At 43.2% G+C, this 24,612-nt stretch overlaps 1 protein-coding gene across 1 annotated transcript in view; it reads right to left on the bottom strand.

Moving 5' to 3' along the window:
- LOC310697702 (ubiquitin-conjugating enzyme E2 A) overlaps positions 1-21,703 on the bottom strand; it is a 627,049-nt gene extending 605,346 nt beyond the window's left edge. Inside the window, exon 1 of the mRNA XM_083484408.1 lies at positions 21,548-21,703. The gene's annotated coding sequence lies outside the window, so the exon portion shown is untranslated. The remainder of the gene's footprint in view (positions 1-21,547) is intronic.
- Positions 21,704-24,612: the final 2,909 nt, after the last annotated feature.

Genomic DNA, 24,612 nt, shown 5'->3' with positions numbered 1-24,612 from the left:
CTGTGATTTTGGTTTTGATCTTAATTTTTTCTCACCATCTCTTATCCTCTCTAAGATCTTGTCCTTTTTTTCATTCCATAGTCTTTTCTTTATCGTGTTCTGTTGTATCAAAAACCCTCTCATAACAGCTTTACTTGCGTCCCAGATTACTCTTTTTTCCACTGTAGTGTTCAGGTTTATTTCAAAATAGTCTTTTAAAGTCTTTTGGGCCTTCTTCACAATCTCCTGGTCTCTAAACAAGGTGTCATTCATTTTCCATCTGAAGGAACCGATTGGAGTTAGTCTCATCTCCACTTTCATCGCATTATGGTCGGAGCAGGTTTTTGGGCAGATTTCCACTTTTCTGGTCTTAGGTGCCAGTCCTCTAGTTATCCATATTTGGTCGATTCTTGTCCATGACAGATGGGCTTCAGAAAATTATGTTCCTTCTTTTCCTAGGGGGTTCTTTATCCTCCAAATGTCAACCAAATCCATATTGTCAGTTAGTTCAAAAAAAGTTTTAGGTAGTCTGCCATCTTTTGTTAAGTTTTGATTTTGTGACTTGTCCATATTTGTGGAGACCACCCCATTCATATCTCCCATCATGATGATGTTGCTATAGTCCAGATAATCCAGCATAGTCTCATGCAGTTTCTTGTAAAATTCTGATTTCCCCTCATTCGGTGCGTATATTCCTAGAATCAAAAACTTTTCTCCTTGAGTCTGAATCTCAATTGCCAAAATTCTTCCTTGCTCATCTTTAAATAAAAATTTTGGTGATAGGCTCTCCTTTGCATAAATCACCACTCCTCTTTTCTTAACTCTGTCCGATGAAGTAAATTCTTGGCCTAATCTTTTATTAATTAACACCTTTCTGTGGAGCCTAGTCACATGAGTTTCCTGCAACCAAATAATGTCCAATTGTTCTTTCTTCAATATATGAAATATTCTTTTCCTTTTTTCCGGGGAATTTCCTCCATTTATATTCCAACTAAGAATCTGCAGAGACATCCTGGATTAATCTTTTAACCTTGTGGTGGCGTCTCCTTCTGATCTTCTTGACCCGAAGGTGTAGGTATAGGCGGTGGTGGTGGCCAAGACCCAGGTCCTACAGCCCCTTTCTGAAGGTCCTCTCTGTGGTCGTTCACAAATTTTTGTTGATCTTCTGCTGTTTTGATTTTAACTTTCTTTCCTTTGAAGTTGAAAGATAATCCTTGAGGAAATTCCCACCTAAAGGGAATTGAATTGCCTTTCAATAATCTTGTTAATTCTGTATATGTAGATCTGAGGTCCAAAAGTTGTTTCGGAATATCTTTGTAGATTTCTGCTCTGATGCCTTGAATAACAAGAGATTTTTCAAAGTGGAGGCCCAGTATTTTGTCTCTCTCTTGCTTAGATCTCAAAATGATCAAACAGTCTCTGGATCTGTCCTTCCTCACCACTCTTCCCAGTCTAAAAGCACTTACAATTTTAAAATCCTTGTCTTCTTCAATGGCCCAGAACTTTGAAAATTCTGATGTCAGATAGCCAATCAGGTCCCCCTGTTCAAGTTCTGGGATGGCTCTCAGTCTAAGATTATTTTCCCTATTTCTCAGTTCAATCATAGACAGGTAGGCCTGCTGTTCACTAATCTGTTTGTGCAAAGGTTTTACCTCCACCTGTATTGCTTCAGCTTTCTGATTGGCTTCCACGGCTTTTTGGTTGGCTTCCTCAGCCAATTTGCGATTTTCTGCAGTTGCTTCCTGAAGATTTCCAATTGCTTGTGTGTGTTGAGCGACTTGTTCAGTCAATTTACTAATACTGGCTGTAGCTTGGTCAATTTTGGCCGAATGCTCATCTGCCTTTTTGTTTAAAGTTTCCAATTGTCCCAAAATTTGTTCTAAAACTGCTGCAGATCCTCCTGCAGCCATATCCTCTAATGATGTCTGCTCAACTTCTTCTTCTTGTGTCCCTAAAACAGCTGGGAGAGATGATCTGCGTGGCTGAGATGTCAAAGTTGTTTGTACCAGTTGTTTAGCTTTCGTTTTGGCCAATCTTGTTTCCCCCGCACCACTCATTCCAATCCTGTCTACGTGCCAAGGTCAGGCTGTATGCAGTCCCATGGGAAAGACAGTTCCAGAGAGTAAACAACAAGGCAGCAGAGAATCAAAACAAAAGGCAAGTCCCAGACAGTTATAAATCCACAATCCTCTGGGGGGGTGCAGCAATGCCTCAAAGAAAAGAATAAAGTTGTTCCACCATTAAAATCCCAGCAGTTTTCAAACACATTGAGAGGATCCTTCAGCTCCCTTTTGACTTGCAGAACTTTCCCAAAATTGAAACAAAGTTCCTAAAGAGGTGCGAGAAACAGTCTCCCCATTTGTATCCAAACTGTAACGCTCCAATGTAGCACTTTCAGTAGTTAAACAGTTTCAGCAACTTGACAGTTCCTTTTTTTTAACCTGGCAGCCCGTGAATTTGGGCTTCTCCGTCATTTATAAATCCACAAAGGAGGGGGAGAGTGCAGTTCAAAACCAACAAGGATAAAACGAAATTGTCTCTCTTAGTCTCTTACAGGCAAATTCAGTTGTTGCACAATAATCCACACTTTTAAAACTTCTTTAACACGTTTCCAGCTTGTCAAAGTCTTTACTTTAATACTTTAAGCACAGCCGGGAGACGGACTTCCTGGTTACGTCTCCCGCTTTCAGCCAAATTCAATCATTTTAGTCCCGAAATTTCTTAATTTCCCCTACTCACGGGTTTGTAGTTTTGAGTCAAATGTTCCAGGAAAAAAGGTCAGCGCTCATCAGCAGCAGCCGCGCGGCTTCACTTCCGCAGAAAGAGCGATCAACTCACAGCACCGCACCACCCTTCCACGTTCCGGAGCCCCTTACGGGGTTCCTTCTTCGTTTCGGGGGGCGCTCCTGGTGCCCGCCGAGTCCCACGGCCACAGGCTCACTCTGCCTGTGGTTTATCTTTATGGGTCTCCGCTTTGCCGTAGCGGACGACCCGTTTCTGCGGAGCTCCCCTTCACAGCGCAAAGGGGACCGCCATTGCTGTTTTGCGCCGCCTCCGGAAGTCTATCAATTTCATATATTGTACTTGATGTAACTTAATTTCTCTCAGGATCTCTTGGGATTTTGGTTTAGTCCTAAGTTTTTTCTCTCCTCTTATTTTCTCCAAAATCTTCTCCTTTTTTTCATTTTGAGTTTTCCTCTTTATTGCATTTTGTTGTATCAAAAACCCTCTCATCACAGCTTTACTTGCGTCCCAGATTGTTCTTTTTTCCACTGTGGTCTTCAAATTTATCTCAAAATAATCTTTTATAGTTTTTTGGGCCTTCTTGATGATTTCTGGATCTCTGAACAAGGCGTCATTCAGTCTCCATCTGAAGGATCCAGTCACTGTTAGTTTCATTTGTGGTCAGAGCATGTTTTTGGGCAGATTTCCGTTTTACGAATCTTGGGAGCCATTCCTCTAGTTATCCAGATTTGGTCAATTCTTGTCCAAGTCTTTTGGGATTCAGAAAAGAAAGTCCCTTCTTTTCCTAGGGGGTTCTTAGTTCTCCAAATGTCAATTAAGTCCATATTGTCTGTCATTTCAAAAAAAGTTTTCGGTAGTCTTCCGTCTTTTGTCACCACTTGCCTTTCTGACTTATCCATATTTGTGGATACCACTCCATTCATATCTCCAAGCATAATAATGTTTAAGTCCATATAGTCCAACAATGTCTCATGCAATTTCTTGTAAAATTCTGATTTCCCCTCATTTGGTGCATATATCCCTATTATCAAAAATTTCTCACCTTGGAATTGTATTTCAATGGCTACATATCTTCCTTGATCGTCTTTAAATACAAATTTAGGTGATAAATTTTCCTTTGCATCCTGCTGCGCCTTTTTGGCCGCACAGCTGGGTCTGCTGGCGAGGATGGCTCACTCCTTGGCTCAGACTTGACAGAGACCTGTGGAGGGGTCTTGGGACTCCCTTTTGGAGAGGTTTGGAGCCTCTGGACTCTGTGGCTGTGGACTGTGCACCTCAGCAACAGGTTCAGACTCGTCCTCCCCCTCTTCCTCATCTGAGTCTAACAGAACATCCGTCTTCCCGTGTAGACATTTCCACCCACTCTGCTCGCAAAACTCAGCACTGCCGCTAATAAGCAGCTTAGACTGGTTGCCAGTAGGGTATGCAAAACGCCACACCTTTGAACTCGGCTCATAGCCTACAAAGATCATCTTCCTAGATCTTGGCTCACCCTTTCTGCGCATAGCCTTTGGAATGAGGACCCAAGCCTCACAGCCAAACACTCGCAGAAAGTTCATTTTCGGTTTCTTCCCATGAAGCAGAAAATACGGTGTGTCTCCCACACTTGAATTGAACACCCTGTTCTGCAAAAAACATGCTGTCTTATAACTCTCAGCCCAAAAGCGCTGTGGCAAACCTGAGTCTGCCAACATAGCGTTCGCTGATTCCTGTAGGGTCCGAAGTTTTCTCTCTGCAATTCCATTCTGTTGCGGAGAATAGGGGGCAGTCAAACGATGACTGATACCTTTCTGCCTGAAAAACGATTGCAGCGCAGAACCTGTGAACTCCCCCCCCCCGCGATTAGATTGTAAGGAAATCACCCTGGTAGAGAAACGCAGCTCTACCGCTGTGATCCAATCCCTGATCAGTGCAGCTGCTTCTGACTTGTGTCTAAGCGAAAAAACCCAAGAATGCCTTGAAAAATCATCAATCAGAACCAGAACCCATTTAGACCCAGCTAAAGAAGGTGTTGGCATGGGTCCTGACAAATCTGCATGCACAAGTTCAAAAGGTTTACTGGTTCTCCTCTCTGACCTGGGGTATGTGCATGTTGTGACCTTTGATTGCTTACAGGCTTGACAATCTAGGTATCTGTCACATGCCTTGAACCTACAACCAATTGTGTTCTCTGCGGCTCTTCGTACATACGACCACGCTACCTGCCCTAAGCATCTGTGCCAGAGATGTAAACAATCATGGTGTGGTGGGACATTTGCACTGTACTTGGGCGTCTTTAATGGACTTTCCACTAGCCCCATTTTCCACCAGCCCCATTTTACCAACAGCCCCATTTTCAATGGGCATCTCCACCAGAAAGAGCCTGTCTTTCCTCTCAACACTATAGATCTTCTTCCCATCCCTGTAGAAGGAACACAGATCGTTAGAGAACAGAACATCAAAACCAGCAGCCATAAGTTCTGATACACTTAAAAGAGAATGTGCAAGCTCTGGAACCAAAAAGGCTTGCACCTCAGAATCTATAAAAGAACAATATAACAACCCAGTTTCAGTCAGTGGTCTCTGAGATCCATCTGCTAATGTGACGTAGCGTCCAGTGTTAACTGTCTTGCAGTTCCTCAGGAGTCCTCGGGAATTCACGAGGCAATGAGAAGCTCCCGAATCGATAACAAGAGATAAAGTGTCTCTCTGGCTGTTTTCCAAAGCTGCCATGGCGTTGCTCGCACCCCCACTGGTTGCCATGGCCACAGCCTCCCCCCGACTAAGGCTTTCGCAGCTTCCCAGAGACACCATCGCAGCTGTGAGGTGATAAGACGCCTTGTCTTTGTTTTTCTCCTGGCCTGTTGCTTTCCCACGTATCTGCTGGGAACTGGCCCTGGGAACCTGCTTTGTTGACATTCCACGCCGGCCAGTGTCCTTGCCTTCCTGGGCCTCTGCAGAACAATGCCCTTTGCTGTTGGACGTCGCCTCAAAGCACAAACAACTCTTGGAGACTTTGGCTTTCCCAGAGCTCTTGGAACGGCCTGCACCCCCACTGGGTGCCCAGCGGCCTGAGGAACAGACTGCAACTGCCTTCCTCTTCCCAGCTCTCAGCCTCTCTCCCGGACCATCACACAGACATGTTGAAGCATAGAAACAGCTTCCCAAAACAGCCACAGCCCCCTCTGGGCTTGACGCTTTCTCTGGGCATCTCTTAGCCCCTCTGGTCTGGCTCCCACTGCGGCTTGACATGCCGTCTTCAGTGCCTGCCATGCGACCCAGGGCGTCTTCCCTTGAAGGTTTGGCAACAGCCAAGCATCAACGCTGGCCCTTAAAATGGCTAGCACCCTTTGCTCTCTCTCCAGAGCATCAGCCATGTCTGCGTCACAAGCACCCACTGCTCCTGCAGACCTCTCACTGGGCTGGGCAAAAACTGGACCGGCTTGGGTACAGTCCCATAGCTTCCTTTCTGCCAGCCAGTAGTACATGTGCTTACTTCAATCCTCCCAATTGGCCCCATTCAGTCTTTCGAAGGGGATGTTGAAGCTCTCATGGCCCTGCTGTGCCTGGGCAGCAGCCATCTTCCACCCAACGGGGCTTAAACGTACTCACACGTTTGCCAGCTAGCTGGACCTCCGAAGCAGCAGCCTCCTCTTGGCTCTTGGCTCTGCTCTCCAGCATTCCTCTCCCACTGCCCTTCCTGGCAGGAGCTCAAAGCAGCTCAAAGCTGGCAATCTTCCTCCCTCCTCACACATGTCAGGAAACGCGGAACCCCCATAACCTTTGGGGAAATTAATCCTGCGTCCAGTCAGCGCTTCCCCTGTGCAGCTCTGTTCGGGAGCTGAGGCTGACCTGGCAGGGAACAGAGTCGCAGCGGTCCTGCGTCCATGTGAGATGAGGGATAAATCAAGTCCAAAGACAGTTCGGTTCTTATCTCTAGAAGCGTTTATTTACAAAGCAATAAATCCATCAGAACATTCCGGCATCTCTGTGCTCAAAAGTACACAGTCTCTCTCCAGCTGAACTGCGTCTCAGGCAGAATCGAAAGCAAGTCTGCACAACAGCACAGACTCTGACGCACTTCCCTGTGTCAGGTTCCTCCCAGATACAAGACACCACGGAGTTTTAACCCTGTCAGTTCCAAACTCCACAGGGAATTCACTGGGTCTGCATTGCAGGGTTACTTTTTCCAGAAGGGGATACGTCACAGGCTGACAGTTGCACACTCACTACAGGAAAATGGGGTGGCAGAAAGGAGGAACCGAACACTTCAAGAAGCCACGGAAGCCATGTCCTTTGACACAGGCTTACCACAGCACTTCTGGGCGGAAGCTTGGGAAACGGCAAATTTCACTCTGAACCGTTCATTCAATTCTGTTGTAGGGGACACACCCTATTTTCTGCTGCATGGTAAGAAGCCCAAGGTGCATTTCTTCCACGTGTTTGGATGCGAGGCTTGGGTCCTTGTTCCAAAAGCCAAATGCAGGAAGGGTGGTCCCAGGTCCCGAAAAATGATGTTTTGTGGATATGAGCCAAGGGTTGGAGATTTGCCTATCCAGAAGGCAATCAGTCAAGGAGTCTAGTCAGCAGGAGTGCTGAGTTCTGTGAACAAAGTGGGTGGACACGCATTCCTGGGAATGCTGACATTCTCTCAGAGAGTTTGCTTGACTCTGCTGAGGAGGGAGAGTTAGAAACTGAACCTGCTGCTGAGGATCAGGTCCCTGACCAGGAGCAGGAACAGGAAAGGGCATCTCCAAAGGCGGTAAAGCTAGAGCAAAGGAGTGCACCTTCATCGCCCACCAGTCCAGCTGAGAAGTCCAGAAGATGCAGTAAGCCAGAGGGGGAGTCTTCTGTTGAAAAGGACACACTAGCTGGCCCCAGTGGGTCAGAGGGGGTTTCTGACGTGGTTCCAAGGTGTTCCGCACGCATCACGAATGGGAAACCACCCGAGAGGTTTGAAGTCACTAGTGTATGGGTTGGTTTGGCGCAATGCGAACCAGAGAGTTTTGAGGAAGTTCAAGAGTTGCCTGAAGCAGAAGCCAGGAAGTGGCAAGGGGCAATGGAGAAAGAGTTGAACTCAATAAGGTCCTTAGGTGTGTTCTCCATCGCAACGCTGCCAGCAGGCAAGCAGGCTGTGAGCTGTCATTGGGTTTCCAGGCTTAAACCCACAGCGACTGGAGAACCGCAATACAAGGATAGGCTAGTAGCCAGAGGTTTCACGCAGCAGAAGGGGCTGCATTACACTGAAGTGTATGCTCCTACTTCCAGAAGTGAAACTCTGTGCATGCTCTTAGCCGTAGCTGCCCAAAGAGGTTATCAGGTGCGTCATTTTGATGCGGATGTTGCCTATTTGAACTCAGACCTTAAGGAGGATCTGTACATGGTACCTCCTCCAGGGTTTGGGGGCAATAATCCAGATGCAGTCTGGAAGTTGCACAAGTCCATTTATAGCTTGAAGCAATCAGCCAGGAACTGGAACTTGTGTCTGAATGAAGCCTTGGAAAACATGGGTTTCAAGAGGAGTCTTGCTGATAGCTGCCTGTACCTGGGAGGGTCAGGAGAGACACAGGAGCTGGTGTTGGTGTTTGTTGATGACATCATACACGTGGCTAAGACAGGTAAACAGATGCAAGAGTTTGCCAAAGAGCTTGGAAAGCATTTTAAGCTCAAGTACCTAGGTCCGGTAAAGGGTTACCTAGGCGTCCAAGTTGATAGAACTGAGGAGGGCAGTTTCTTGCTCAGTCAGAAAAGCAAGATTGAGCAGTTGCTTGAGAAGTTCAGAACAGCTGAGTGTGCAGGGGTCAGAACACCCATGGAGACAAGCTACATGAAGGACAGTCAGCTCGGGGAACGTGCCGAGTTCTCAAACCCTGAGGTTTTTCAGTCCTCTCTAGGGAGTTTTTTGTATCTTTCCCAGTGGAGCAGACCAGACATAGCGTTTACTGTAAATCTGCTCAGCAGGGAGGCTACAAAGCCCAGTGTGAATGCCTGGAATGGCATTAAGAGAGTGATGAGGTATCTGCAGGATACCAAAGATTTTTGCCTTGAACTGTCAGCTGAGGGTGACGCACAGCTCACATGCTGGACTGATGACGATTGGTTGGGTGGGAGTCCCAAAAGCAAAGTCTCATTGCGCTTTCCTCTACTGAAGCTGAGTTCAGTGCGTTGTCAGAACTATGTAGAGAGCTAGAGTTCTACAGGTGTTTGGTCCAATAGATCTGTGGGGATTGTTGTTTGCCCATCACTGTGTGGGAAGACAATCAACCCTGTTTGAAGTTGGCAGAGTCTGGTCAGTTCAAGTCCAGAACCAAACATTTAGACATATGTTTCCAAAATGTGTGTCAGAGTGCCCAGACAGGCTTGGTGAATCTAAAGTACTGTCCCAGTCAGGAGAACCTAGCTGATGGGTTCACTAAACCTTTGAGCTTCCAAAGAAATGGGGAGTTCTGTGAAAGTTTGTGTCTGGGGTAAGTGGATATACTTACAGTTTCCCCAGTGTACAGGACAAGAGGGGATGTGAGGAGAATCAGAGCTTACAGGGCTAATAGCTCTATGTGTTGTCCTGCCCACTGTTCTTTGTGTGTGAGCCAAGTTACTTTCGTTTTTGGTCCAAGGGAGTCAGTCATCCCGGATGATTTATTTCTCTGCTGTAAATAAAACGCTTCTTAGTTTAGGAAGAAGCTGTGTATGGACTGTTATTTCTGCACCCACACAAGGCACACACCGCTGTTCCCGATACTCTGCTAGAACCTGCGAAGTCCAGAGGCGCAAAGGAAGCGAAGCATGCTGGTAGTCCAGAAATCATCACAGATAATGGGTATGAAGCGGGGGGGGGACCACACACACACACACACTCCTTAATCCTTCACACACATAGACACACAACTACAGTATGGTTGTTGAATTTTGTGTTAAAGAGACTGAACAGAGGTCTGTATTAAGGGTGTGGCATTTCTGCATTAGTGAACTGGTGTATTTAATGCAACCTTTGCCAACCTGGGAGTTGTAGTCCAAAATGTACTTAGAGGGCACCAGGTTTGCAAAGGCTGATTGGTCTTTACCTGTGCTCCTTGCAGAACCTGTACATCACCGTATTTCTACCCCATGCCTGTTGTGGGTGGGTAGGGAATGGGTTTCTCCTTTTGCATGTGTATTTTAAAGCACCTACAACCACCACTGCTACAAATCTACTAAGCACTCACACTTGCCTTGTTTAGTTTCGACAGTTCTGCTGCCTGAATTCCTGAATTCTTCCCATCCAAAGAATGTTCCCATGGGACTGCTTCCTCACACAATAGATTTAGGAGTTTTTTTGCATGCATGTTCTAGTTAAGTGTGAAAGTAGCTCCACCTTGTAACATGTTTTTTATGGCTTTGGTTCATAGGATTGCTCTCCCCGTGCCCCCACGGCTCCTCTAAATTTTTAGGATTTGTGGCCAGTGTGGTATAGTGAGTAGAGTGTTGGGCTAGGACCTGGGAGACCAGGGTTGAAATCCCCACAGTGGTTGTCACAGTCACTGCCTCTCAGCTAATCTACCTCACAGGGTGGTTGTGTGGTGATTAAAGGAAGAAAAGGAAAGCCATGTAATGCCACCCTTCGCTCCTTGGAGAAAAGGTGGGATATAAATGCAATACAGTTACAGAAGCCACAAGCAAGCCACTGTGAGCAATTCAGGTGAACACAGTAAGTACAATATGGAAATAAATATGTGCATTTGCTCATGCAAAAAAGGCATTGTCCTGATCCACTTTTGATCTGATTTGCATCACACACAACAATGTGAATATTTACCTATTCACCATATTTACACAGTGCCAGTGTGGTTAGAGTGTCAGACTAAACCCAGACCAGGGTTCAAATCCCCACTCAGTCATAAAGCTCACACTGGGGTCACAGTCACTGCCTTTCAGCCTAATTTATCTCACAGGGTTGCTGTATGGGGATTAAATGAAGAAGGGGAAAACCATGTACACTACCTTGAGCTCCTTGGAGAAAGGGGGGGGGGAGTATAAATGCAATCAATGAAATTAAATTGTCTGCAACATTAGTTGAAATTAACGGGGAGTGGACTCCTCCTGAAACATTTTGCGGATGGGCTAAAGAAGCCGAGATGCCGAAACTGTCCAAAATAAACAAGACCCATTGAAACAAGTGGGACATGTGGCTCTAAAACATCAGCACATTGATTTCCACAAAAATGGAAAAATGAAGAACCCCCCCCCCCCCCACTATAACTTAAGGAAAACCTGTTACGGAAAAGCAGCAATGCGGGAGCGAGCTGCAGGTGGCTGCAAAGCAAAACAGGATGTTGATGTTTGGGACTGTACCATGGGAACAAAGGGACAGTCTATTCACTGTACTGAGCACCGGATGTTAGCTCAGAGTGTCATCTGACCTGTACTGGAAGTACAGGGGTGGAGTTTTTCTCTCTACTGTTTGGAGTCTGATGAGTGCAGATGTGTTTCTCTGTACTGCTGCAAGGACAGAAATAAAGCGATGTAAATACATTTCTGTCTGACTCTTTCCCCTCCCTGGGGAGGCAGGGAGGAGGGGAGAGTGGTGTGTTCTTCTCACGCTTGAGGAGGATCGCCGATAGTGACCTAGCCTGTATCCTGCCAGGAGACGCAGACGGGGAGGTCAACAAGGATCTTAAGCCGAGTGCCTGGAGAGTGGCCAGTTTCCCTCTGATAAGGCTTAAGAATCTGACATCTGGTAGCATTGCCGGTGGTTTTGATCCATGGAAATCTGCATGAGAGGTTGATGGATCATTCTTCATCCTCTGCACCAAGGGGAGGAAGATAAGTCTGCGTGCAGCTGGAAGCTACACAGACGGCTGGGCATCGAGACGAAGTGAGTGCCAAGCGACGGAGCCCAAAGGTATGGCGAATTTATGGCTGTAAAGTGAACGCGTTAAGAGAGAAAATCTTCGGTTCACTGTGTGTCTGCGTTTGAGAAAAGCCAGCACTGGGAAAAACAGCCGAATACCATTGCATACCGAGATAAGGCTGGAATGCACAGTTGCTAGGCAACGAGAAGTCAGTGAAGTGAAATTGAGTGGAAACTTACTGACTGAGGGCTGGAACACGGAGTGTGTTTTGTCTACTTCGCTGTTCTTTGCAAGGACTTTTAAGCAGCTTGCGGTTTGTCTGCCAAGTGAAGAAGGCAGAAAAACAACCAAGAGTAACTCTTGGAATTTTACAGGCTCGAGAGTGAGAGCTGAGGCTTGGATTCAAAATGGATGCCAAGAAGGGGGGAGGCTTACCTTACCCACCTCCCCTGACTAATGACAATTATTCATCTTGGTCTATAAAGATGAAAGCCCTGCTTCAGAATCAGAGGATTTTTGGGGTGATTGAGAACCCCATTCCAGCAGCACCAACGCCAGGTTGAAATTCACAGAATGTGAAAGCCAGGACGGCTATTATTCTGTGTGTCTCAGATGAGCAGCTCGTGCATATCCGGAATTTAGACAACGCGCGAGAGATTTGGGAAGCGCTGCGTAGAACACATCAGAGAGATGCTGGTTCTTCAGCGTTGCTGCATTTTGAAAAGCTGACCAATCTGAGGCTTGCGCCTGATGGAGATGTACAAGCGCATTTGACGGAGATGAAGTTCCTGCGCCAGCAGATGGCGGAACGCAATTTCCCTCTACAAGAGGAGGTCTTCTGCTTCATGATTATAAACAGCCTTAATCGGACTTATAAAACGGTTGCCAGTCAGCTTGGTTCCCTACTGGCCGCGGACCTGACCGCGGAGAGAGTGTGTGCCGTTGTTCTGAATGAACACGATCGCCTTGCTGCACTGGATGTGAAGGACAGGGGGAGAGTAGCACAGGGTTCTGACTCCCCCACTGCTGTTGCTACAGGAGAGCAGGCTGTAGCTTTGAGCGCTGTCCGATGTTACAATTGTGGACAGACTGGGCATCTTCAGCAGAACTGTAAGAAGCCACGTCAGCAGAAAGGAGCCAAGGGGAGCTCTGCAAAGCCTGAGGCGTCAGGCAAAAGTCGTACCAAGTCCCAGGTGAAACCTGCAAAGGCTTTGATGTCAAAAGGAACCACACCAGAGGTGGAGAACACGTTTGTGATTGACACTGGAGCCACTAAACACATGACCCCACACAGAAGTCTGTTTTCAACGTTTAAGAAGCAAAGCTTCACTGTGAAGCAGGCCAACGGTCAGGAGCTGGAAGCGACCAGGGTTGGAACTGTGTATCTTGAGAGTCTGAACTTGACTATTAACAATGTGTACTTGGTTCCTGAGTTGAAGTTCAATCTGCTGAGTGTTTCGCAGATTGCAAAGAGAGGACTGAAACTGTCCTATGATGATGAAAGCTGCAAGATCTTCAAAGATGGAGAGTTGTATCTTTCTGCCAGAGAGAAAGATGGACTGTATTTGTTGACTTTTGATCAAAGTGATTACATGAAATGTAATGCATTTGATTCTAACGAAATTTCTCTCGCAGGTGTGACCAAGGACGCCCGGAGAGAAATATGAGAGAAACACATTAGAGAATAATAAAACAAATTTATTGAGAGGTTGCCTTTGTTTTTTACATTTTTTTCCAAAAAAATTATTGGTTTTCCAAATTTATAATAAACATAGCAACAAACAAGAAAAACATAATAATATCAAAAAACAAACAAACAAACATTTATCCTAACTGTTATAATCCCACTTTTGTTATCATTGTTGGGTGACGTCCTCAAATCCCCCTAGCTGAGTTTCCATATGGCTCATTGTAGCAGTTTTCCAACACTATTTTCATATAAAATTTACTTAGTCAATTTACATCTTTCTTTCTATTCATTTTGACTTCTATCCATAGTATTCTACAATATCACATATTTAAATCCTAGGCCAATCTGTTACTCACAAGTAATTCTATTTAAGTAATCTTAACTTATTTAACTAAAAAAATCTTTAAATTGCTTCCATTCCTCTTGATAATCCTTCTTCTTCTGGTCGCAGACTCTTACGGTCAGGTCGGCTAGCTCCAAAAAGTCCATCATCTTCACCTGCCATTCCTCCACTGTTGGTACTTCTTGTGGTTTCCAATTTTTGGCCAGCATAATTCTAGCTGCAGTTGTGGCATACAAAAACAATCTAACATCTTTCTTGGGCAATTCCAAACCTATTATTCTAAGTAGAAAGGCTTCTGGTTTCTTAATAAATGTATATTTCAACATTTTTTCCAATTCAATATAAATCTTTTCCCAGAAGTCTTTCACCTTGGGACATGTCCACCACATATGGTAAAAGGTACCTTCCTTTTCTTTACATTTCCAACATAGATCACTCTTGTGGTAAATCTTTGCTAGTTTTACAGGGGTTAAGTACCATCTATACATCATTTTCATAATGTTTTCCTTTAACACTGTACATGCAGTAAACTTGACCCCTTTCTTCCACAACCTTTCCCAATCTTTAAACATTATATTGTGTCCAACATCTCTTGCCCAATCTATCAGCACAGATTTAACTTGTTCATCCTTTGTATGCCACTCCAATAATAAATTTTACATTTTAGATAGGTTTTTAACATTAGTAGCTAACAACTCTGTTTCCAATTTGGTTTTTTCTGATGCAAAACCATTTTTCTTATCTAACTTATACAATTCATTAATCTGGTGGTAATGTAGCCAGTTTAATTTTTCTTTGATTTGATCAAATGGTCTTAATTTAAATCCTTCTTTATCTTCCAGCAACAAATCAGAATATCTCAACCATTTACTCTCCATATTTAACTTTTTCTGGGCCTTTGCCTCCATTGGCGAGAGCCACCTGGGTGTTTTCCTTTCTAAGAGATCTTTGTATTTTACCCAAACATTATATAAAGATTTTCTGATTACATGATTTTAAAAACCATTATGTGCCTTTATCTTGTCATACCATAAATAAGCATGCCAACCAAATACATTGTCAAATCCATCCAAATCAAGAATATCAGCATTATCTAATTGAATCCGTTCCTTAAACCAACAAAGGGCTGCGGCTTCAAAATATATCTTCAAATCTGACAGGGAAAATCCCCCTCTTTCTCTTGAATCTGTTAATAATTTATATTTAATTCTGGGGGTTTCCCCTGCCAGATAAATTTAGATAAAGCTTTCTGCCATTCTTTAAAACATTTCACATTATCAATAATAATTGGAAGGGCTTGGAACAGAAACAACATCTTTGGCAATACATTCATCTTAACCACAGATATCCGGCCCATTAGTGACAATTTTAGATTTGACCATTTCTCAAGTTCTCTCTTAATTTCGTTCCATAGTTTCTCATAGTTTTCTTTATATAAAATCAAATTTTTCACCGACAAATTTACACCCAGGTGCTTAACTTTTTTCATTAACACTAGGCCTGTTTTTTCTTGAAATATTTTCCTCTCCTCATTATCCAAATCTTTCTCCAATACATTGGTTTTGCTCTTGTTTAACTTAAATCCTGCTACCTGTCCAAACTCCTGTATCAACTCCAGTGCTTTTACTGCACTGGAGTCTGGGTCTTGGAGTGTTAACACCAAGTCATCAGCAAAAGCTTTTAATTTATATTGTTTGGATCCTACTGTTATACCTTTAACTTGTTCATCCTTCCTTATCATACTTAACAAAACCTCCAGAGCTGATATAAAAAGCAGAGGGGAAAGTGGGCACCCTTGCCTGGTACCCTTCTCAATTCTAATTTCCTCTGACACCACATTATTAATTATATTTTTTTCTTTTTGTTCATGATAGATCGCATTAATACCATTTTAAAACTCCTGTCCAACCCCAATACTTTCTAAGTTTTGTATCATGAATCTCCAAGACACATCATCAAAGGCCGTCTCCGCATCAATAAACATTAAGATTGCTTTACAAATTTTTTTTTTGCTTCGAACCTTTCTAAAATGACGATTATATTCCTAATATTATATTTCATATGTCTCCCAGGCAGAAATCCTGCCTGGTCCTTATGAATATAATCAGACAACACCTTCTTCAATCTATTGGCCAAAATATGAGCAAAGATTTTGTAATCCACATTGAATAATGAGATTGGTCTATAATTTTTTACATTTTTTTGTGTAAAGGCATGGACCTCACAAATTTAATAAACTTGTACTTGTACATTGGATCTATCTTGGTCTTGTTTTGGAATCAGAGTAATGTAAGCTTCCTTCCAGGTTTCAGGTTCTCTACCCCCTCCTATGATCTTGTTGCAAACTTCTAGCAGTGGCTAAATAAGCCAGTCCTTCAGTGTCTTTTAGTATTTTGCTGATAATCCATCTGGTCCCAGGGCTTTGCCAAGTTGCATTGAATTTATTGCATTATCAACCTCCTGTCGTAATTAAACCATTTAGTAGGATCCTTTTACCTTCAGGAATTTCCTGCAAACCGTTAGTTTTAATAAATTGCTCAATTTTATCCTTGTCTTTACCATTTTTCCAGTAGTAGATAGGTAGCCGTGTTGGTCTGCCATAGTCAAAATAAAAAATTCCTTCCAGTAGCACCTTAAAGACCAACTAAGTTAGTTCTTGGTATGAGCTTTCGTGTGCATGCACACTTCTTCAGATACACTGAAATAGAAGTTGCCAGATCCTTCTATATAGTGAGAAGGTGGGGAGGGGTGTTACTCAGAAGGATGGTGGGAATGGGAGATAGGCAGATAGCTGGGAGAGCCTGTTGACGACTCTTAACGACTGTAATAGGTCTTACAGGAAAAGGCAAGGGGTGGGAAGGTGAGAAATGGTTTAGTTATGTATAGTGAGATAAGAATCCAATGTCTTTGTTAAGCCCAGGTCTTTTCATGGTTTTAAGTTTGGTAATGAGTTGTAATTCAGCAGCTTCTCTTTCCAGTCTATTTCTGAAATTCCTTTGTAGTAAAACAGCTACTTTGAGATCTTGTATAGAATGCCCTGGGAGATTGAAGTGTTCTCCTACTGGTTTCTCTGTTCTGTGATTCTTGATGTCAGATTTATGTCCGTTTATTCTTTGGCGTAAGGTTTGGCCTGTTTGTCCAATATAGAGAGCTGAAGGACACTGTTGGCATTTGATGGCATACACAATGTTAGACGATGAGCAATTAAATAGTCCCGAGATGGTATGTGTGATGTTGTTGGGGCCAGTAATGGTGTTGTCCGGGTGTATGTGGCAGCAAAGTTGGCATCTGGGTTTATTGCAGGCTCTGGTGCCAGTGTCTGTGTTAAGTCTGGTTGTAGTATTATTGTGGGTTAGGAGTTGTTTAAGATTGGGTGGCTGTCTGTAGGCAATGAAAGGTCTTCCTCCCAGAGCTTGAGAAAGAGAACTGTCATTGTCCAGGAGAGGTTGTAGATCTCTGATGATGCGTTGTACTCTTTTAACTTGGGAGCTGTATGTGATGACTAGAGGTGTTCTGTTATTTTCTTTTTTGGGTCTGTCTTGCAGCAAGTTCTCTCTGGGTATCAGTCTGGCTCTGTTGATCTGTTGTCTAACTTCATCTGCTGGGTATTTTAGTTCTGAGAAGGTTTGCTGTAGATCCCTTAGGTGAGAGTCTCTGTCTGTAGAATTGGAACAGATGCGGCTGTAACGTAGTGCCTGGCTATATACAATGGACTGTTTGGTATGTTTGGGATGGTAGCTAGAGGCATGTAGATATGTTTGTCGGTCAGTTGGTTTGCGGTATAAGGTGGTGTCTATGCGCCCATCCTGTATTTTTATAGTAGTGTCCAAAAAATGTATTTCTTGCATAGATTGATTCATTGTAAGGTTGATTGTGGGGTGAAAATCATTAAATTTCTGGTGAAAGGTGTCCAGGGTCTGTTGACCATGTGTCCAGATGATAAAAATATCATCAATGTATCGCAGGTACAAGAGAGGTTTGAGTGGGTAGGAGTTCAGGAAACGTTGTTCTAAATCTGCCATGAAGATGTTGGCATACTGTGGGGCCATGCGGGTGCCCATTGCTGTGCCGCTGATCTGAAGAAACAGGTCATCACCGAATTTGAAGTTGTTGTGGGTAAGGACAAATTGGCAGAGTTTGGTAGCAAGGTCCGCTGTGGTTTTATCTGATATGGTGTTCCTTATGGCTTGTAAACCATCGTTGTGTGGGATGTTGGTGTACAGAGATTCCACATCCATAGTAGCTAGTATAGTGTTGTTGGGAAGATTATTTAAACTAGCTACTATACTAGCTACTATGGATGTGGAATCTCTGTACACCAACATCCCACACAACGATGGTTTACAAGCCATAAGGAACACCATATCAGATAAAACCACAGCGGACCTTGCTACCAAACTCTGCCAATTTGTCCTTACCCACAACAACTTCAAATTCGGTGATGACCTGTTTCTTCAGATCAGCGGCACAGCAATGGGCACCCGCATGGCCCCACAGTATGCCAACATCTTCATGGCAGATTTAGAACAACGTTTCCTGAACTCCTACCCACTCAAACCTCTCTTGTACCTGCGATACATTGATGATATTTTTATCATCTGGACACATGGTCAACAGACCCTGGACACCTTTCACCAGAAATTTAATGATTTTCACCCCACAATCAACCTTACAATGAATCAATCTATGCAAGAAATACATTTTTTGGACACTACTATAAAAATACAGGATGGGCGCATAGACACCACCTTATACCGCAAACCAACTGACCGACAAACATATCTACATGCCTCTAGCTACCATCCCAAACATACCAAACAGTCCATTGTATATAGCCAGGCACTACGTTACAGCCGCATCTGTTCCAATTCTACAGACAGAGACTCTCACCTAAGGGATCTACAGCAAACCTTCTCAGAACTAAAATACCCAGCAGATGAAGTTAGACAACAGATCAACAGAGCCAGACTGATACCCAGAGAGAACTTGCTGCAAGACAGACCCAAAAAAGAAAATAACAGAACACCTCTAGTCATCACATACAGCTCCCAAGTTAAAACAGTACAACGCATCATCAGAGATCTACAACCTCTCCTGGACAATGACAGTTCTCTTTCTCAAGCTCTGGGAGGAAGACCTTTCATTGCCTACAGACAGCCACCCAATCTTAAACAACTCCTAACCCACAATAATACTACAACCAGACTTAACACAGACACTGGCACCAGAGCCTGCAATAAACCCAGATGCCAACTTTGCTGCCACATACACCCGGACAACACCATTACTGGCCCCAACAACATCACACATACCATCTCGGGACTATTTAATTGCTCATCGTCTAACATTGTGTATGCCATCAAATGCCAACAGTGTCCTTCAGCTCTCTATATTGGACAAACAGGCCAAACCTTACGCCAAAGAATAAACGGACATAAATCTGACATCAAGAATCACAGAACAGAGAAACCAGTAGGAGAACACTTCAATCTCCCAGGGCATTCTATACAAGATCTCAAAGTAGCTGTTTTACTACAAAGGAATTTCAGAAATAGACTGGAAAGAGAAGCTGCTGAATTACAACTCATTACCAAACTTAAAACCATGAAAAGACCTGGGCTTAACAAAGACATTGGATTCTTATCTCACTATACATAACTAAACCATTTCTCACCTTCCCACCCCTTGCCTTTTCCTGTAAGACCTATTACAGTCGTTAAGAGTCGTCAACAGGCTCTCCCAGCTATCTGCCTATCTCCCATTCCCACCATCCTTCTGAGTAACACCCCTCCCCACCTTCTCACTATATAGAAGGATCTGGCAACTTCTATTTCAGTGTATCTGAAGAAGTGTGCATGCACACGAAAGCTCATACCAAGAACTAACTTAGTTGGTCTTTAAGGTGCTACTGGAAGGAATTTTTTATTTTACCATTTTTGTACAGTTGTTTATAGTACTTCTGGAAACATCTTCTTATCTCCACAGGGTTCTCTACAGACTTTGCTTCTGATACAATATTTGTGATAGTACTTTGTTTCTGCCTCTTTTATAACTGCCAAGCTAGGAGTTTCCCACATTTATTTGCAGATTCAAAATTCCTCTGTCTCATCATTCTTAATTTCCATTCTATTTCTTGATTTATAATCTGTGAATACTGAATCTGTAAAGCTTTAATTTCCTTTTGTATCTGCAAATTCTTTGGATTACTTCTCAAATTCTTCTCCTTGTCTTTTAACTGGTCCAAAATTTTATCTTTCTTTTCATTCTGTATCTTCCTCTTAAATGAATTTTGTCGAATGAGAAATCCTCTCATCACTGCCTTACTTGTGTCCCAAATAACTCTTGTTTCCATTCCAGAATTCATGTTAATCCACTCTGAAATTATCTGTGTCACATATGTCTCTAGGACTGGCTCAGAGTCAGAGTCTGGTAGCCCTCTGATTCTGATCGTCCTGTCCCATTCTCGTAATTGCAGAAGTAAAACCTGATCTTCTAAATCACTCTGTTTCTCTTGAACCCCTTGTACCAATCCTAACATCCCTTTTTGTTCCTCCCTTACTTCTGTGACCTACTCTCTTGATTTTTCTAATTTATCTACTTTTGTCTCCAAGTTACTAACCTTGTCTCCCAATATCCCAAACTGTTCTTTTAGAACTTTGTTTGAGTTCTCAATATCTCTATGTACTTGTTCCTTCAATGATAAATTAGATTTTTCTATGTCACTACGGACCAGTTGTGTAAATTCTTGCATTGATTTCATCATCTCTTTCCTGAATTCTAAAAGCTGCAGTGCAAAAGGGTCTGTCTGTTCTTTGTCGCCTTTCCCCCCATTATCACCCTGTACACTGGCTCGTCTTGCAGCTGCTGCAGCAACCGAAGCTGCTGTTTTCCGTGTTGTTATTCTGTCTGGCCCCGACATTTCTTATCTGTTGGTTCCCAGTATTATATGAGTTGTTCAAGGTCACACCTGCCAGCTCTGAGTCTGTTCGGCTGTACAGCTATCCCCCCACCACCACCTTTCTCCCGGTTTCCCTTTCCCTTTTGTCAGCTATCTCTCTCCCCGTCACACTTTCACATTCACTTTTATCCCCTAGGCAAAGGAAGATATAAAAAGAAAAAGAAACAAAAAAGGGGGAAACTTTCAATAAAGCATGTAACATAGAGTATATAAACATACAATACAATATTTAAAAATAAGGGGGGGGGACCAGTTAATATTCCAAGAACAAGTGAGGTACAATTAAAAAATATATTAGGTCAGTCCAATTTCCAATTTCCGATATTGTCTTGGAGCAAAAGGAATGCACAAAACAATTTTTTTAAAAAAAACCAGCAGAGAAGAGATTATTCTTTAAATTATACTTATCTACTTATAGTCTCTCAAATGGTGGTGATTTGCAATATTTCCAGAACTTGTAGGTCCTTTTAGTTGGTTCTTATCCCATGACCGTAGTCTTGTTTTCCAAATCGTAAATTCACAGGCAACTAAAGTTCCAATTCGCAAGCAGCTGAGGCTTTAACAAATCTTATTTGGAGAGCTCTCCATTTTCTTTTTGGGGTACTTTAGAATACTTGGGAAGCTGTTCCAGGTTCTTTTCCACTTTTATTTTGGAGGTTGCCCCCCCAAATATGCAAGAGTTCCCTGCAGGCTTCCTGTCTTTACTTCCCCCTTTCTTCTTTAGCTCCTCCAAATTTTTATAAAGTTGGTTAAACCTCCAGCTGTGTAGATTTTCACTTATATCTCACTGGGTAACTGGATACAATTAAAGTTGCAAGCCATTAGAATGTAACCATCCTTCCAGTCAAAGTTAGCTGTAGCAATTCTCCACAGCAATAAACAAAGTCTGAGTCCCATTCACAAAGAAGTTCCCTTGCAGAGCCTGTCCGCAAATATCGGAAACTGACTTCCTCTTTTGTTTCCATTTCGCCAAATTGAAGTTTTATTGTCTAATTGCGCCTTTAAATTGTTTTATTGGCTTTTACCGCTAATTAGGAAGGCCTGCTGCTTCTGGTGTCGGATCGTAGCTTTGGCAGGAGGCTGCGATGTTGCCTGGAGCGTCCCCAAGCCTCTCCCCCTTTCCTCCCGTGTGCTAAACAGCAGCCTGGGGGGGTTCCGGGGGGGCAAGAATTTTTGCTCTGCAGGAACCCTTGGGTCCCCACACTCCTGTGAGGGTTTTTTGGGGGTGTGCTGAGCTCTGGCGCTGCCCTCAAAGCCTCTCTGCCGGCTCCGTGTCACAGACGACACTTAGCACACCGACATTTTCGTCCGCAGCAGTCCGGAAGTCGGGCGAGTCATCTGTTTTTCATTCTGTACACTTAATTTTGTTAGTTTCTGTTTCTCACTGAGCAGCTACTTGGAGTCACAGGACTGTGTTTACATTCCAGAGACAGTCCAGGCTACTGAAAGTCTCACGGGAGACTAGAGACGGATGTGACATTACTGGTTTCCTGTTTCCTTTGTTCCTTTGTTCAGTTGCTCTCTGCTCTCACAGGGAGAGGATGTATATTTCTTTGCTCTCTGCGTAGCTAAAAAATAAAGCATAGCAATGTAGCCATAAATCTCATCACTTCCACATGCTGTTTTGATGCTCTGCTGGGACGACGTGCCTGAGGCCTTATCAAAGGATCAAGTCGTGACTTAACTGTCGGGAGGCGATTCTGAAGATGAGCCTTATCAGCTCGGTCGAACGGAGTTCCGATAAATGTGACATCCTGCCATATGACACAAAAAAATGTGTCCTTTTGTCCTCCTCCTACTCTTTAAACAGGCAAGTATTCTTCCAATAGGGTTATTCCCCACACTTCACTGTGCCATGTTTGAGGGTTGTCTCAATAAAAGGGCCGCTCTCTGACCAAGCTGACTGGCAGTGCTCCAGGTGCCACATCATACCCATTTCCCACATTTGCTTAGTACTTGATCGCTTCAGGCGGGCAGCGCCATCACTTGGGGAACTTTCTGCCTTTTGAGATCAGGCAACCTTCACTCTTCCCTTTTCTTTGGTGCCTCTCCCTGTTGAGGCTCAGTCTCAGTCTCAGTCAGTTTTATTGCACATAGCCAAAGGCTGCCGCAATGTACACAGAATTATTTGACAATTAAAAGAAAATATACTGAATTGATAAAAAAGACTTAAAACATTTATATTATTAAAACATTACATACTCTAAACAAAGCTATAAAAGTACCCCAATGTACAAATAAAAATATTAAACGATAAAATTCATAAGCTAAAATCATCACATGGTCACTAATGTTAAAAACAATATCAATTAATACAGTGTGCAATTTATACTCAGAGTTTGGTGACAAAGATAGAGCATAGCCTGAGGTAGATAGATAGGATCAAATAAATTCATCTCCTTTACAGTTAATGGCTACCTTGGCTATATAATTTGCTCTAATTTTCCTAGCGGCAGTTGCAAAAAGTGCTACCCGCCAGGTCACATACTTATCTGTGGCTGCAAGGAGATAGAACATCATGTCAAGGGGGTTCTGGCCAGGGGACCCTGTCATTATAGGTACCAAAAATCTTTTTCTTGCATCATTATATAACGGACAGTGCAAGATATAATGCATAAGGTCCTCTACTTCAGAACATCCCCTAATGCAAACACGTTCGTTTTTTGGTATGCCTCTATGTCTCCCATCTCTATAAGCAGAGCTTATTGTATTTAGTTGTAACTCTGTAAAAGCTTTTCGAAGCTGTGCAAAAGTCAATTCATTAAAATAAGATATGTGTTCATTGACCTCTCTAAGTTTAAAATACAATGGGGTGCATGTAGATGTGCACATAGAGTTTAGATCGTTTTTAGTTGCCACTGCCCTTATGGTTCGTTTAAAAATATTTTTCTGTGAATATAAGGGGAGTTCTTTAATCTCAGTCACTGAGAGGTCATATTTGCCCATCAGTTGGGCAGCATGATGTACCCAGTTTTTAAAGGGTAATCCATTTGAGAGCTCAATCAGGCATTTCTTTGGTAGCCTAGTGTTGTCCATCTGTTGAACTCTAAACCAGTAACAGAGAATTCTTTTATCTATTTGGCTCTCTATGCTCAACATGCGAGTTTCCAACCTGACCATGGCAGATTGCACGTCTTTGGGTAGACCTAAAAGAACTCTTAAAAAATAATTCTGTGGGGGCTCCAGACCGGAGACCTTTGAGGTACCCCAAACCTCTGCACCATATAAAATCTGGGCCATTGTTTTTGCTTTATACACAGATAGAGCTGGGTTGACCAGATTTCCACCTTTACATGCAGCGAATTTCAGAATGGCTTTTGCTGATTTAAAGGCTTGCAATTGAATATTGGATAGCTGTGTATTCCAAGATGCCGTTTCGGAATAAATCAATCCCAGATATTTAAACGTATTTACTTGGTTTATGATGTGTTCATCCAGGTGCCAAACATGCTTTTTAGAACGCTTCCCAAATACAATGACCTGCGTCTTATCATAGTTTATAGATAAAGCATTCCTCATGCAATATGAACTTAATTTTGCAAGCAGCCATCTCAGGCCCACCTGGGTTCTAGATACAAGTACTAGGTCATCAGCATACATTAAAACTGAGAGTTTTTGGTCGAGAATTGTGACAGGGGCAAACTGTAGGCCCTCCAGTTCTTTAACCATGTCATTAATATAAAAATTGAACAGGAAAGGTGCCAAAATGCATCCCTGTTTGACTCCAGTAGTGGTCTTAATTCTAGTGGTGAGATGGCCAGCCAGATCCACCTTTACTTGTATTGATGTGTCAGTATATAATGTTTTGATGAGAAATAATAGACGGAGGTCTATATTTGTCTTTTCCAATTTTTGCCACAATGCGTGTCTTGGGACCGTATCAAAAGCTGACTTTAGATCGATAAAAGCAACATATAATTTTTGCTTCAAATTATGGATATATTTACATAGCAGAAAGTTCAGCACAAAGCACTGGTCCAATGTGGATTTCCCTCTTTGGAAACCTGCCTGGACTTCAGATATCACCTTATTTGTATCTGCCCATTCTTCTAGTCTCCCAAGAAGGAGCCTGGCATATAATTTGGAGGCT

This window comes from Podarcis liolepis (genome assembly GCF_965112155.1).
Source record: "Podarcis liolepis genome assembly, chromosome: W".
NCBI classification, from domain to species: Eukaryota; Metazoa; Chordata; class Lepidosauria; order Squamata; family Lacertidae; genus Podarcis; species Podarcis liolepis.
The sequence above is the reverse complement of the archived record's forward strand: the minus strand, read 5'-3'. Positions and strand labels throughout refer to the sequence as shown.